Genomic DNA, 16,353 nt, shown 5'->3' with positions numbered 1-16,353 from the left:
AATCAACGATGGGGGGACCTGTCTCTCAGGTTTCTTTGCGAGTGCTACAACTGTGTCTTAGAAAGTGAGACGTAATCGGTCAGATGTTAAAAAAAAAAATACGATCGGAACAACTACTTTATGTTACTGTCACAAGCGGTCTTGGTTCTACAGCTACACACAAGTATTCATGTTAAAAGCTACACCTGCTTTACAAATCAAATACCGTTACAGTGATCGCAGGAATGTGAATTATCAGACCAATACGTAGCCCACGATGCAAGCTCGTGATAAAATTAAAGCATTTTGAAAGAGATTTGGCTAAGGAATGTGGTATGTAAGCGGTATTTTGCGACTCCCTCACACCGCCCCAGCTAGATAATTCTATAGTATTTGTAGCACATTCTGTCTCGATGCCATATCGGAGGTTCTGCGATATATCCACTGAGTTATAGCAACGACTGATTGAGAAGGTTCAAAAAGGCTCTGAGCACTATGCGACTTAATTTCTGAGGTCATCAGTCCCCTAGAACTTAGAACTACTTAAACCTAACTAACCTAAGGACATCACACACATCCATGCCCGAGGCGCGATTCGAACCTGCGACTGTAGCGGTTGCGCGGTTCCAGACTGTAGCACCTAGAACCGCTCGGCCACTCCGGCCGGCGATTAAGAAGGAACACGAACAGTAGTAGTAGATCATGTACTGTTTGAGGTCGTAAGAAAATGTACACTAGCTTCTCAGATCTCTAGTGTTACATTATCCGCTAGAAATGATGTCCATGATTTCGAATCAGGTCTTTCCATTCAAGCACATATTTGCATCGGATCACACCCACAAGCGAATCATATTTCTGGCGCTCTCATACCTCGCAATGAGTCACCTTCCTTGAACCTGTCTGCTACAGTAAAATTACAACCTGGCTTTAGCCAGTCCCTACGCATCTTGCAGCTGTGCCCATTTCTACTGCTTCACCCATGTGATTGTTCCGTTTTAAGTCGGAACTGAGCAGAAGTCAAAGAAAACCATACCCACCACCTTCTGCAATCCGTGTAGAAACAGAGCGACCTGAGTTAGTGCGACAGGGTCATGTTTGACCATTCGATGGAAATGCGCGCATTGTGGTGCATCCCCAAACTACATACTACAGATTCGCATCCATTCAAATCTATCACCCCCTAAAATGCTATCATCGTTATTCTCTACCCCAGACAGAGAAAAATTAAGAACTATAGAAGTTCCACTAACTTCATCCAATATAGAACTCACCTAGGCACCATTGCTCACGCGATGACACATAGCTGCGGTGCAGCTCCAGCGCAGAGAGGGAGATTTCGCAATGCTTCCCCAGAATATTGCAGCATGCAGCCCTCCAAGCATTCCTAATGGTATACCCAGTCCCTCACCGAATTTATACCTCAAACCGCTGCTCCTACTACCACCTGTGTGGCACGATCCTATCAAATACACAGGCACTGCAGAGACCACTTTAAAGTTTGATCACCTATACTCTAGGCAAATGATCGTATCCCACAGACTATACTAAATCGCTTGAGAAGCTCCCTCTGGTCCTGTTTAGTTGTTTGAAACACTGTTTTCTAACACGCTTTTGAACAATGCAAAAATTTCGTTTTTCTGCCATGACTTCGAGGCCTGTGCCTGGTTCTAAACTGACATTAAGAAGTTCTGGTCTATGGTATTTCGCAGGAAACTTGACATTGCACAGCATAAATCATGTTCTTACGGTGGATAGCATAACACGCCATACATCAGCTGATATTACATAAAAGATAGTTACAACATACGGAAACCAGAAGAGCTTTACAGCATTGGCGCAGGTTTCCAAACTACAGTCCGAAGGTCATTCATGAGCTCTACATTTAGACTTGTCTCTCACACTGATGAAATAGCTGATGGCTCTGCATTACCTTTCAACTGATTCCTCATATTGCACTCATGTACGCAATCAGTGTTTTGGTGCTATCCACCCCAGAAGGTGCTGTCCATCCAGCAAAACTCTTTTCTCAACTCAAACAAGCGATATCTGTCAACCATTGTGTGGTAACCAACAGTATGCCAGTGCACGGATGGGATGGAAAAGACACCATCGATGTAATCTAATAATAAGCATCACAGTTGATAGCGCAAACAATTTTAGCAATTTTACAGTAACTTCAACACAGGCCAATGATGTTTCCCCAATTTCAGTATCATAGCTAAACCACCCCTTCTCCACTCTGCGAGTATCATTGCAAACATGGATGGATGATTGCGAAGTACGTCCATTCCGAGTCCTCACCCATCTCGAGATGCACCCATGTCGAGGAGCTTAGCACTCCTTATCGATGTATAGTAACAGATTTCATAGTGCTGTGATGTAATAGCAGACAGTTAAGAAGAACAAGAAACGAATGATTTTTATGTGCGATGGAGCTCCTGAGGGATGGAGTCTAGGATCGGTACCTGGAAGGTACTGTCAAGAGAGAACATAAATAGATGCACTCCTAAGGCTACAACGTTCTGCACTTAAATCGGGCTATAATGTTAGATCACCTGCGTTTCTGACATATCAGTTGTTTGGAATGAAGCGTTTTTAATATTTTATTGTGAGAAATATATTTCAAGCAGAGAACATGCATCCTTCTTCCCAGTTTCTCTACGATAAACTACGTTATCGAACCGTAAAACGAAAAAAAAAATACTTCTGTGAAATACTTGCTCTGCATGATACGAGCGCAATATAGCTTTCCGGATACGTATAGTGTTCACTGTTCACATCTGATCACGGTTCAGAGATTATACAATGACTGCATCAGGACTATATAAAATGATTGTTAGTAGTGCGGGGATACCTCCTACAAGGAAACAGATAAAAGCATAGCAGCAGCGTCCGACATGAGAAAATTCCGTCACTAACTCTGTGAACAGCACATCTGTCAGGCAAATATGTACACGGGGATTACAGCACCTCACAAGTACCTATCGCTAACTTAGTTATGAAGCTGAAGCCTCGATTTTACAAGTGAGATGAGACAGGAGGGATGGAGTACATCGCACAAACCAAAGTTCGATTAGAGGAATGTGAAGTAAATTTAGAGGTGAATGGCTCTCCATCCAGCTGAAAAGCATCAACTTCAGTAGTCAACTCGCATGTATCACTGGCACCTCAATAGACATACAGTATAATGCTACCTCAATGGAAAAAAAAATGATTGCCTCCCTGATTCCCTTTCTTTTGATGTCTACATTTCCTTGGATTCCTTGCTGCATACTTGTTCCCATGTACAAACTGTTCTGCACAAACCAGAAGATACGCAAGTACTTCCTCAGTTTTCCTGCATTTCGGTGTATATTTGGTTAATTTACACCTATTCACTAGTCTTTTTCGCAATTCTATCGATTTTGTGTCAAATCTATACATGTGATCATGACATAACCTCTGGTGCTGGCGCTGTGTACTAAGTTAGTTGGAGTCTGAACCTCATGATGAACACAATGGATGACCGTACTGCATGAAATTGTTTAAATGAAGACTTATGTCCAAGTCCTTTTCCCACAAATCCTTAGGAGGAGGTGACTGAGGTTAGTCCAGGTGTTCTTTCTTTCACACCATTTTCCTAGCTACGCGAATTGATCTTTATTTACAGCCAAAATTCAAACTTGGCGCCAGTTCATAGGAAGAAGTGGGGTCGGATGAATTAGGTTAGTGGAGGTAGCCCAATTGACCTAACTTCCTGCGATTTTCTTAGGTTAGTAGAGATAACCGTGGTGTGATGTATTATCGTGTTGGAATTTGAACTTCTCGCCATTTTTCTGGGGGACAGGCGCGTGGCACTTACCCGCCAAAAGCCGCCATCTTGGATAACCGTACTTGCATCATCAGTTGACGTCATGGCAGGCATCTTGGATGACATCATGCGCTGTTGCAAGTCTACTTGCCACCATATTGGATGACGTCATCGCCGCCATTTTGGATACATCTGGCATCAATGCAGAGTGTGCTCGTACCAACCTTGCCCCAATACTAGCGCAATTAGTGTTTTCCAGCAACGAATCCGCCCGGTGGAGTAATGTCAAGGTCCAGTGTTCCGACCAGAATGTGGATGGTTTTAAAGGCAGTTTCCATCTGCCTCTGTGAATGTGGGCTGGTTCCCCTTATTCCATCTCTGTTACACTATGTCAGCGATTGCTGCGCGAACACTGTCCCCGCATATGCGTGCACCATAAGTACTCTACCACGCAAACATTGGGTTACAACCATCTGGAATTAGATGTTTCCGGGGGGGGGGGGGGGGGGGGCAGTTCTGTGAGCAGGGTGGCGGTGTCCACTGGGGCCCGATCCGCACAATAACCCTAGGTTCGGTGTGGGGCGGCAGTGGGATGAGTGGACTGCAGTAGCCTGTTGTGGGGTTGTGAACCACTGAGGGCTACTGCAGGGACGAAGCCTCTGCATCATTTGCAGGCCCCCAGTACAATTCATACACACTTACACGCATATAAGGAGTAGTTAAGAGCAAACCCTTTGACTGTACAAATCGCCTATAAAATTAATTTTGTTTCTAAAAATAGAATTATTTATTCGTTGCCAGTGTGTCCATTCGCTTTCATACAAACAACTTCTATCTTTCCCGTTTCAATGCTCGTCGTGTTATATACATACCATTCATTTTCGGTATGGTGTTAATTGTAATTTTAACCATTGTCATTTCCAACTTCTTCATTTCGTATCCTTTTTCATTCAGTTTCTAACTGGAAATTCATCTGATACTGCCAGTAAGCGGTACATCAGGCGGAAGGAGTTTTTTCCCATCTCAGAATTTAAAGCTATATTTAAGAACATTGCGTAGGAGAGGACCGCGACTGAACAGGTTGACTTTTTGTAAAGCATGAAACTGTCTGATGTAACTGAAAACCTGGGAAATAAGAAGGCAAGGGAATTTTACGGGTGCTTGTATGGCGATTTGTACTTTATCAAATTACTGCAATTTATGTAACAATTTTGTGGTTTTTATTTCGAATTTCAAGCGAAAGGGCTTGATTGTGTGTGTTATGTCATAAAAATATTTAAATAACGACATTTTTCGCAAAAATACTTGAATTATTTATGGTTCTAATTGTCCTAGTATTGGCTAATTTCGGCATTTTGCGATTCTCAAGTGGGCACTTATTACTTTGTTGTGCTGTGTTCGGTATGTACTATTCTAAATCTAATGGAAATAGTAACGTACAATATGTATTTAACGTACCATACTAAAGTAATAAGTGACAACTTGAAAACAGCATAACGCCTAAATTGGCCAATAAAGGAAAGAAATAGTACCTTGTCATTCAAACAATTCTATACGACTGCGGCACCTAACATAAAGAAATGCATATTATACAAAGGCATTAAAAACATATATTCTTAAATCTACTCAAAAATGCGAGAAGAATGTCTCCATGCCCCAAATAAACTAGATATATACAAATAACAAATGTAATGATTAATTCTCCATCGATCCTTAAGCTGGAAAAGCAAATAAGTAATACGACTTAATGAAACACATCTGAACCGCTTTCCTTTTCTTGGTAATATAGCAAGACGAAAGTAATCTGCAAAATCAGTTTTAATAGAAGAATGTATAATCGCTGTATGAAAAAGAAAATATTACCAACTAATTTCAAGTCCGAGAACTAAGTGAAGTTTCGTAATTTCGAAGGTTGAAAACAACGACTGGATGAAGAAGAAAATAAATAAACAATGAGTAACTCAGGTTTGGACGGATTTTGATAAACTCAACGAGTTTTCGAAACTAAGCTCCAATGCCTATATAAATAAAATTTCAAATCGATATACATTACCAGTTTCAACTTTCGCCATTAATACGATAAATTTTAATCTGAAAATCAATAAAATATAAGAGTCGTCCACAAAGTAAGTTCCGTTTCTACACTCCTGGAAACTGAAATAAGAACACCGTGAATTCATTGTCCCAGGAAGGGGAAACTTTATTGACACATTCCTGGGGTCAGATACATCACATGATCACACTGACAGAACCACAGGCACATAGACACAGGCAACAGAGCATGCACAATGTCGGCACTAGTACAGTGTATATCCACCTTTCGCAGCAATGCAGGCTGCTATTCGCCCATGGAGACGATCGTAGAGATGCTGGATGTAGTCCTGTGGAACGGCTTGCCATGCCATTTCCACCTGGCGCCTCAGTAGGACCAGCGTTCGTGCTGGACGTGCAGACCGCGTGAGACGACGCTTCATCCAGTCCCAAACATGCTCAATGGGGGACAGATCCGGAGATCTTGCTGGCCAGGGTAGTTGACTTACACCTTCTAGAGCACGTTGGGTGGCACGGGATACATGCGGACGTGCATTGTCCTGTTGGAATAGCAAGTTCCCTTGCCGGTCTAGGAATGGTAGAACGATGGGTTCGATGACGGTTTAGATGTACCGTGCACTATTCAGTGTCCCCTCGATGATCACCAGTGGTGTACGGCCAGTGTAGGAGATCGCTCCCCACACCATGATGCCGGGTGTTGGCCCTGTGTGCCTCGGTCGTATGCAGTCCTGATTGTGGCGCTCACCTGCACGGCGCCAAACACGCATACGACCATCATTGGCACCAAGGCAGAAGCGACTCTCATCTCTGAAGACGACACGTCTCCATTCGTCCCTCCATTCACGCCTGTCGCGACACCACTGGAGGCGGGCTGCACGATGTTGGGGCGTGAGCGGAAGACGGCCTAACGGTGTGCGGGACCGTAGCCCAGCTTCATGGAGACGGTTGCGAATGGTCCTCGCCGATACCCCAGGAGCAACAGTGTCCCTAATTTGCTGGGAAGTGGCGGTGCGGTCCCCTACGGCACTGCGTAGGATCCTACGGTCTTGGCGCGCATCCGTGCGTCGCTGCGGTCCGGTCCCAGGTCGACGGGCACGTGCACCTTCCGCCGACCACTGGCGACAACATCGATGTACTGTGGAGACCTCACGACCCACGTGTTGAGCAATTCGGCGGTACATCCACCCGGCCTCCCGCATGCCCACTATACGCCCTCGCTCAAAGTCCGTCAACTGCACATACGGTTCACGTCCACGCTGTCGCGGCATGCTACCAGTGTTAAAGACTGCGATGGAGCTCGGTATGCCACGGCAAACTGGCTGACACTGACGGCGGCGGTGCACAAATGCTGCGCAGCTAGCGCCATTCGACGGCCAACACCGCGGTTCCTGGTGTGTCCGCTGTGCCGTGCGTGTGATCATTGCTTGTACAGCCCTCTCGCAGTGTCCGGAGCAAGTATGGTGGGTCTGACACACCGGTGTCAATGTGTTCTTTTTTCCATTTCCAGGAGTGTATTTCTATCAGCGTCAGCTTTACGATCGCAGTTCCGAGCATACGCGGCGGTTACTCTGACTCAAGGAGAAGACATGTACGCCATTTTCAGATCGCTGCTGCCGACGTGTGCTTTGTAGTGCTTCTTTATAATGTCAGCTGTAATTGAAAATGCCGCTGCGTGTGAAATCAGATCTGTGATTCGTTTTCTAAATGCAAATAAAGTTAAGCCAAAGGAAATTCATAGGCAAATCTGCGAGGTTTACGGACAAAATGCTATGAGTGATTCAATGGTTAGAAGATGGGTCAGACTGTTCTATGAGGGACGTGACCAAGCGCACGATGAAGAACGAAGTGGACGCCCGTCTGTGGTTACTGATGAACTGGTTCACTGGGACGCGTTTCATCATCCTCCGTAGAGCCTGGACCTCGCTTCTAGCAACTTTCATCTCTTCTTACACCTACAATCTCTCCTTTGTGATCAACACTTCAACGATGATGACGAGCTGAAAACATGTTACCACATGGTTGAATACACAGGCGGAAACTTTCTATGAAGAAGGCATACAAAAACTCGTGCCACGCTATGACAAGTTCAAATGTTCAAATGTGTGTGAAATCTTATGGGACTTAACTGCTAAGGTTATCAGTCCCTAAGCTTACACACTACTTAACCTAAATTATCCTAAGACACACACACACATCCATGCCCGAGGGAGTTCTCGAACCTCCGCCGGGAGCCATGACAAGTGCCGACAAAATTTCCGAAGCTATATAGAAAAGTAGTTCAACAGTTTTAGATTTTTGTACAATAAATATTTTTTCTGTATCTGTATACCTTTGTTTTATATAACCAATATATATTACTTTTTGGACATACCTCGTAACTGACGGACGCTGAGAGGCCAATGGAGGGATGCCTCTTGAGAATGAGTATGGGAAAGAGGGAAAGAAATAAGTATCAGCCGAAAGACTGGAATAGAGGGCGTAATTATGACTGTATTGAAAATGGATTGAAAGATGAATGGTAGATGGATCAGCTCTTTGCTGGATTTCAGGAGATAGCTTAAGACGACAATATACTGGAGGTTGCTGGACGTCACTCAAAAGCATACAGGAGGAACGTGAATGTGTATAAATGAGAAACGTTATGTAGTGACAAGTCTAGCCAGACCAGTCATTTTTCCGCGCTGAATTTAATTCACTATGAGGCAGGGCTCAGTAAATCGAGACATAATATTATTCTTTCATATCGTTAATAAGGTTATGAATACATTCTTAATACGTGTACATGACGACGTAAAACTACGGACATTGTCATATTTGTCTCACATAATACGAATTTGGTAATGGCTGTCTGTGACTATCTGTGCACACAATCACAGTGTTTCTAAATACTTGTAGCAAATGTTGCAGAGTGATGATAGCTACGATTGTTAATCTGTTCACAATTTCTTGTGGCAAAGAAAATATCTCCATTACAGCGTTCACACTTAACAACGGGAGGCCATGACGTTGGGATCACGGATTTACTTCAGACATTGTACACCTTTAGTAGGCCATTAAAACAACATCATGTGCAAGTAGTAACGTGCACTACTCTGGCAATTTCGAGAAAATCGCAGGAGAAGTTTCACGTGTCTGTTATGTAACGTATGTATGCGCGCGTAGGAACAGAAAGTTAGAATTCATGGTGATAATGCTGCTGGCACGGTAACTCAGCGTGTTCGGTCAGAGGGTAGCTGCCCTCTGTAATGAAAAACTGAGTGAATGGATCAACGATGAACTTGAAAGAGTGTCATGGGACGTCCGCCCCAAACAAATGCAACGAACAGAAGAAAAAAATGATTAGCGTTTGATCGTCGTAAGAAGAACGTGTATGAAAGCGATGGTTCGACTCCCGCTAAAACTTGGTTTTTAATCTAAATTTTTTTCATCGTTGACCATATTATTTATTTTATGATATTTGAGAAGTAATATAATAAAAACACGTGCATTTGCAAGGAGTTTTAGCGAATTTCATGCTATTTGACTACTTACCATTTTTAATTAAATTTAATTATTATAAGAAACATATTTATAACTATCGACAGTAAATGAAGAAACGCATAGAGTTTTCCTGAAAATGTATGCCTGTCGTGATTTGCAGAATCCCTTATACAAGCAATCTGGTAAAATCCTCGACGTTTCGAGGTGCAGACGTAAGAGGCACGCCCCATTTGCCATTTAACGTGCGTAGCGGTGAGACATTAATGATACAGCTCGAACGAATAGTGTAGGTGCAAATTTTCTAAATATCACAGAATTGACACTTGAACTACAAAAATGAAGGTTTGAGCGGGAGTCAAACCGTCGCCTCATACACGTTCGTTTTATTAGGGTCGAACGCTAACCACCTTTTTTTTTTTTAATCTCATTTTGTTCGCTTTCGTTCGTTGCATCTGCTCGGGACGGGTGTCGTAAGACACGCGTTTAAGTTCGTCGTTGATCAATTATCTCAGTTTTTTTTTATTACAGAGTGCAGCTAACCCTCTGACCGAACACCCTGAGCTACCATGCCGGCTTGCATATGGCGCTGTGACCTATTGAAGGTTCATGAAAATGTGAGTAGTGCACCTTAATACTTACACATTATGTTGTCTTGCTGGCCTACTAAAAGTGTGCAAAGTCTGAAGTAGATCTGTGATCCCAATGTCGTGGCCTCCCTTGTTAGCGAAGTTACCAACGAGATCAGATAACAACTTCAGAAACGCCTGTGTAGTTTTCCGAGAGGGTAAGGGTATCATTGAGCGACGTCGACAGTTCATGTATAGGCGTTCTCACGCAAGCGTTGACACTCTGCGTTCACGTTTTTACTTTACCTTCCGTAACTCAGTAACAAGAAATTCCGGTTCATATATAATAGGACAAGACCTTTGACCTTTATACAAGGGGGTTGACTGAGTAATGCAACATATTTTTTTCTCGATCAATTTCCGCTGAAAATATATGGAACATGTCGTGGGACATCGAGGAATATCCTTGCTTCAGACCCAACAGTTTCATGGACCTCCAGTAGGTGACAGCACTGTATGTAGCCTTCAAAATGGCGTCTATAACGGAGGTGAATTCCAAGCTAAGAGCTGTCGATGAGTTTCTTGTGGCAGAAAACTGGAGCATCGCACTTGTTCATAGACGCTTACGAAATGTCTACGGAGACTTGACAGTGAACAAGAGAAAGATGAGACGTTGGGCCAGGAGACCGTCATTATCTTGAAAAGGTCGCACAAAGCCGTCCCATCTCCCACGTGCTGGCCGGTCACATACACCTATGGCTCCCACAATGTTAGAACGTGCGAACAAACTCATTCAAGGTAATCGACGGATCACAATCAAACACATCGATGCTCAACTGGTTGTCTCTGTTAGTAGTGCCGACACACTAGTCCACCAATTGGGACACTGTTCTTCCTCATCCATCCCACAACCCAGATCTCATGCCTTCCGACTTCCATCTGTTTGGCCTAGTGAAGGATGCACTCCGCGAGTTAATTATGCAGCAAGATGTTGGCTCCGACTCCGACGTCGGCCAGTAGAACGGTACCACAGGGGCATACAGGCCGTCTAAGTAAGGTGATGTAAGGCCGTCACATTGAACGGAGATAGCGTTGTGTAGGTAAAAGAGTGGGAAATAATATGGCGTATTGGAATCTTAAATACAACCAACCTGCTTTCAGAAAAAAAATACGTTGCGTTACTTATTGAACGCTTCTCCTGGTACTATGGATATTATGTTCTGATGTTGTAACGAGAGTCCCTGATACTGTCATCTCATACCTTCTTCTAGTTAGTATTTCCTACACACACACACACACACACACACACACACACAACACTGACGAGCCAAAACATTATGACCGCTGAACACCACGAGACTGAATGCCGCCTCGTTGAGTTGTGGGTACCTTATGAATAGGGATTTATTCTAGAGACGATATGTGCCACACATGGGGAAACCCACTGATTTTAACGACTCTGACAAAAGCGCAAACTGCTATGGCCCACCGGTTGGGAACGACCATTTGGAAACGGCGAAGATGATTAGCTGCTCGCGTGCTATTGTCGTGATCCCTAGAAAGCGGTTGAAGGAAACAAGATGTTGGACGCCCACGCCTCATGTTGACCCAACGAAGTCGACAGTTACAATTTCACCTTGTGCAGGATCATCGAGATTGTACTGTGGATCAACAGAAACGCGTCGCTAGCTCAGATGAAACACGTTTCTGGTAACAGCAGGTCAATGGTTGTGTCCGCACACGCACGCCGTCAACCAGGCGAAAGGCAGCTCGAGACATGCCGTGTGCCACGGATGTGGGCCAGTGGCCGCAGTACAGTGCATTCATCTGGGCGTCTAATCGAAGAGCTGTAATCTATGTTAACAATATAGCGGACACTTCCATCTCTTCATGCATGATGTCTTTCCTGATAGCGATGGCATCTTCAGTAGGATAGCTATCCGTGTTACATGGCCACAGTCGTGCTAATGTGGACTCAGGAGCGTGATAGTGAACCCATGTCGATGGTTTGGTCACCAAATCCGATGGAACACATTTAGGACGCTATCGGGTGCCAGCTCCACACCCATAATTTATGAGAACTGTGTGATCTCTTTGTAGATACCTGGTGCCTTATACCTAAAGAAACCTACCAGTTACTTGTCGAATCCATGACACGCGGAATAGCTGCTATATTGCATTATAAAAGTGGACCAACACGCTATTAATCAGGTGACCACAATGTTTTGGCTCAATAGTATGTTTATTTCCTCACCAATTCTCTGCATAATCCGATTTCTGATCAGTTACTAGCTGTACGCGGTCGTGCATTGCTGTGGCTGAGTCTGCTTAAATAAAGAAATGAAAGAAAAGGGAATACACACGCTTCTAGTACTACGGCAATTGGATATAGGTCCTAGTCTTCTTCTCTCCCATATCTCTGTCAATGTTTACCCCGCATTTTCTTTGCCCATCTCCTCTCCCTTGCCCCCCTTCTCTGTTCATCACCTCCCCCGTCTTTCTCTGTCTATCTTCTCCTCCCCCTTCTCTATCCAACCCCTCTGGCCCACACTCTCCCCCTGTCACCTTCTCCCCCTTTCTCTGTCCATCATCTCCTCCACCCTCTCTCTCCATCTCCTCTTGCATCCTCTCTCCATCTTTTCCATCCCGTTTTCTATGTCAATTTCCTCGCAACCCTTTGTCCATCTCCTCTCCCCCCCCCCCCCCCCCTCTCTATCACCTTAATCCTTGTTTATTGTTATTGCAAATTCAGGTTTTGTAGTAGTACTTTAATCACAAACCAATAAACCACTAAACTGGTTCCCTTTATATATTACCTATATATTTATATATTATATGTATTAAAATATACATATATGAAAGAATTAGGAACCTAAAAACACACCCGTATTAGAATTAAACATTGTGTCAAAATTTCAAAGCAATCAGTCAAGAAATTTCAGAGATTAACGGTTTTGAACAAACTAACGTTTACATTTCTATAACGTTTCCTTTTTATTATATATATACCAGATGGCGTTCCAGCAGTTATATGAATACACGCGAGTACTCGAATGATATATTGTGTCAAAATTTCAAAGCAATCCGTGAAGAACTTTCGGAGATTTGAGATTCTGAAGAAACGATCGTCTTCGCTTGTACTTTTATACAAACTGTATGTGTTCCTAATTACAAATCTCCGAACGGTTTTGATCGAATGCTTTGAAATTTTGACGCAACGTTGAATTGGAATTCGCGTGTATTTTTACATACCTACTTTTTAACATACGCGATATATAATTTTTTATAAATTTAATAATAGGGAAATATTACAAAAATATAAAAAAGTTACATAAATCAAATATTAACTAAATGGATATCTAAAAACACCCCTGATTTAGAAATACAACGCCGTGTCAGAATTTCAAAGCAATCGGTCAAGAGCTTTCGGAGATATACGATTTTGAGAAAACCAGTATTTACGTTTTTATTTATGTAGATGTTGACATAATTGGACTGAAATCCAATTTAATGCATTAAATGTGCTTAGTGTTTTCAAATGAGAAGTTAGTTTCTAAAAGATATAGCAAATTGACTGAAGCGCAACCTTCAAAAATGTCTCCCTGGACAGCTTAATTAGCTTCCCCACTGAGAACTCCAGGGGCTGCGATGCTCTCGTCACGAGTATGAGGAGCGCTCGTTTGAAACGGGCGTCAGCGTCAACCCAGCTGCAGCTGTAGGCCGACCGAGCCAGTCTCTCACTCTGAAACAAATTAGTGTTTTGAATATCGTACAAAAGATGTTTGAAGATTGCTTGACAATACAGTGACCCTGGTCTAAAAGGTAAAACTTGTGAATCACCATTCATTTAGAACACTGTTTCATTACTTGTATTGTATTGTATGTTAACCGGGGGCGTAGAAACGACAGAGAGGCTCCGTCTTGACCGATGTAGGATTTGCCGCAACCACCTGGAATATTATATACGCCTGTTTCTTGAGGCCAAATCCGTCTTTCACCGTCCCCAGTAAGGTGTGTATCTTGGACGGTCGCCGGTAGACCGTGTCAATTTTGTGTAGTTTTAGCAGGTACCCGTGGTCTAGGGGACGCCGGCACGGTAACTCAGCGTGTTCGGTCAGAGGGTTAGCTGCCTTCTGTAATAAAAAAACTGAGTTAATGGATCAACGACGAAATGAAACGGGTGTCTTGCGACGTCCGCACCGTGCAGATGAAACGAACAAAAACGAACAAATTGAGATAAAAAAAAGGGGGTAGCGTCTTTGATTCATAATCAAAACGTCTTCGGTCCCGGGTTCGATCCACGCCACTGCCTAAATTTTGATAAATAATCAGCATTGGCTGCGAAGACTTCCGGCATAAGAAGTCAGCCTCATTCTGCCAACGGCCTTGTCAAAGAGGGCAGAGGAGCGAATAGAGGTTCAGGGCACTCTCTTGTCCTAGGGCTGGGAAATTGCCCCTAAAGGTGGAAGAATCAGCAATGATCAACGACATGAGGATGCAGAAGGCAATGGAAACCACTGCATTAAAGACACGTAACGTGTATCCACAGGACATGTGGCCTGTAATTGAAGAAGTGTCATGATGATCTCTCCATTGGCAAAAGATTCCGGAATAGGCCCCATTCGGATCTCTAGGAGGAGACTGCCAAGGGGGATTGAATAATCTACGAAAGGATAACGTTCTACGAGTCGGGGCGTGGAATGTCAGAAGCTTGAACGTGGTAGGGAAACTAGAAAATCTGAAAAGGGAAATGCAAAGGCTCAATCTAGATATAGTAGGGGTCAGTGAAGTGAAGTGGAAGGAAGACAAGGATTTCTCGTCAGATGAGTATCGGGTAATATCAACAGCAGCAGAAAATGGTATAACAGGTGTAGGATTCGTTATGAATAGGAAGGTAGGGCAGAGGGTGTGTTACAGTGAACAGTTCAGTGACCGGGTTATTCTAATCAGAATCGACAGCAGACCAACACCGACACCGACAACGATAGTTCAGGTATACATGCCGACGTCGCAAGCTGAAGATGAACAGATAGAGAAAGTGTATGAGGATATTGAAAGGGTAATGCAGTATATAAAGGGGGACAAAAATCTAATAGTCATGGGCGACTGGAATGCAGTTGTAGGGGAAGAAGCAGAAGAAAAGGTTACAGAAGAATATGGGCTTGGGACATGGAATGAAAGAGGAGAAAGACTAATTGAGTTCTGTAACAAGTTTCAGCTAGTAATAGCGAATACCCTGTTCAAGAATCACAAGAGGAGGAGGTATACTTGGAAAAGGCCGGGAGATACGGGAAGATTTCAATTAGATTACATCATGGTCAGACAGAGATTCCGAAATCAGATACTGGATTGTAAGGCGTACCCAGGAGCAGATATAGACTCAGATCACAATATAGTAGTGATGAAGAGTAGGCTGAAGTTCAAGACATTAGTCAGGAAGAATCAATACGCAAAGAAGTGGGATACGGAAGTACTAAGGAATGACGAGATACGTTTGAAGTTCTCTAACGCTATAGATACAGCAATAAGGAATAGCGCAGTAGGCAGTACAGTTGAAGAGGAATGGACATCTCTAAAAAGGGCCATCACAGAAGTTGGGAAGGAAAACATAGGTACAAAGAAGGTAGCTGCGAAGAAACCATGGGTAACAGAAGAAATACTTCAGTTGATTGATGAAAGGAGGAAGTACAAACATGTTCCGGGAAAATCAGGAATACAGAAATACAAGTCGCTGAGGAATGAAATAAATAGGAAGTGCAGGGAAGCTAAGACGAAATGGCTGCAGGAAAAATGTGAAGACATCGAAAAAGATATGATTGTCGGAAGGACAGACTCAGCATACAGGAAAGTCAAAACAACCTTTGGTGACATTAAAAGCAACGGTGGTAACATTAAGAGTGCAACGGGAATTCCAATGTTAACTGCAGAGGAGAGAGCAGATAGGTGGAAAGAATACATTGAAAGCCTCTATGAGGGTGAAGATTTGTCTGATGTGATAGAAGAAGAAACAGGAGTCGATTTAGAAGAGATAAGGGATCCAGTATTAGAATCGGAATTTAAAAGAGCTTTGGAGGACTTACGGTCAAATAAGGCAGAAGGGATAGATAACATTCCATCAGAATTTCTAAAATCATTGGGGGAAGTGGCAACAAAACGACTATTCACGTTGGTGTGTAGAATATATGAGTCTGACGATATACCATCTGACTTTCGGAAAAGCATCATTCACACAATTCCGAAGACGGCAAGAGCTGACAAGTGCGAGAATTATCGCACAATCAGCTTAACAGCTCATGCATCGAAGCTGCTTACAAGAATAATATACAGAAGAATGGAAAAGAAAGTTGAGAATGCGCTAGGTGACGATCAGTTTGGCTTTAGGAAAAGTAAAGGGACGAGAGAGGCAATTCTGACGTTACGGCTAATAATGGAAGCAAGGCTAAAGAAAAATCAAGACACTTTCATAGGATTTGTCGACCTGGAAAA

The sequence above is a fragment of the Schistocerca cancellata genome, chromosome 1 (genome assembly GCF_023864275.1).
Source record: "Schistocerca cancellata isolate TAMUIC-IGC-003103 chromosome 1, iqSchCanc2.1, whole genome shotgun sequence".
Lineage (NCBI taxonomy): Eukaryota > Metazoa > Arthropoda > Insecta > Orthoptera > Acrididae > Schistocerca > Schistocerca cancellata.
Note: the sequence above shows the minus strand (reverse complement) of the source record.